Raw genomic sequence first — 1,123 nt, 5'->3', positions numbered from 1 at the left:
GGTATTTGACTATGAACTTGTTTTGTAAATCTCAGGTCTCATTTTGTGAATCAGACAATTTATTAATCGTAGGGCTTATATTGTGAATCCAATAGACTGTTTTTGCGAATCGACGGCTTGTTTTGCGAATCGATTGTTTTGATTGTTGAGTGCGGTGATATTCTTTTTCAAAGTAACACTCGAGAGATTGACAAGGAGCATGTTGAGGACTATACCGAAGGTGATCGAGTATGTTACAAGTCTAAATATTTGGTGTGAGATCCTAAACAGTAATGAGAAGTTGAAATCACCGGATTCTCCTGTTCGTTTATTTGTTCCATACTCCAATGACGGTGTTAGTTCCCCCCCGGGTTGTCTGGAAAATATTGATGTTTCTTCAGTTCAATTAGTAAGTTTTGGTTTGGTGTTATTATGTTTTGTGAAACCTATTTTCATCTTTATGTTCTTCTTTTCATTTCATCTTGTCTTGTTTTCAGATTTGCACTCCAATCATGTCTACATCATGCCCACCGTTCTTCTTTTGTTTCGACCTTCGATGGAATAAATTGACAGTCATACACCCTATGAATGGAGTAGATGTTAACTATTCTGATTATGTGCAACCTACGGTGCGTCTTTTCCTCCATTTACTGGTTATGCAAAGTCGTGAATTTACTTTTTTTCATGAATTCACGATCAAAGTGTTTGACAAGCATGTAACACATCCACATAATTAAGTGCTAATTTAGGTTGTGTCTGTGCAGAAAGACAGGCTCATTAATTGGGTTTCACCAAGATTCGCAGCGATGGTGACATGATGCTGAGTTGTTTATCCCTCCTTCAATTTTGAAGTCTGGTGAAATGGATACCGGCGTCTATTTGTTTCACCTGTTGGAGCATTACAAAGGGAACAAAAGCTGACTGTCCTTTAATTATAACTTCGTAAGATACCTTTACTTAACCTTGTGAACTCGAGAGTTAGATTTGTCGGACACGGAGTTAATTTCCTGAAACCCGGGGCCTTCGTGAACTTTGGAATAATTATAAGGACTTTTTGTTTTGCATTTATAGGTAAGTCAACTGAAACGCTATGCATTGAAGTTATGCCTTCAATTATGACCTCCGGTGACAACATGTTGAAAGC

At 37.8% G+C, this 1,123-nt stretch overlaps 1 long non-coding RNA gene across 1 annotated transcript; it reads left to right on the top strand.

Moving 5' to 3' along the window:
* Positions 1-253: 253 nt before the first annotated feature.
* On the top strand, positions 254-783 carry LOC141585766 (uncharacterized). Its single transcript, XR_012519404.1, has 3 exons — positions 254-388; positions 477-608; positions 744-783. It is a non-coding gene; the product is annotated as an uncharacterized LOC141585766 (long non-coding RNA).
* The last annotated feature ends 340 nt before the right edge of the window (positions 784-1,123 follow it).

Source organism: Silene latifolia, chromosome 6 (genome assembly GCF_048544455.1).
Source record: "Silene latifolia isolate original U9 population chromosome 6, ASM4854445v1, whole genome shotgun sequence".
In the NCBI taxonomy this organism is placed as follows: domain Eukaryota; kingdom Viridiplantae; phylum Streptophyta; class Magnoliopsida; order Caryophyllales; family Caryophyllaceae; genus Silene; species Silene latifolia.
This window is presented reverse-complemented; position numbering and strand designations above follow the sequence as displayed.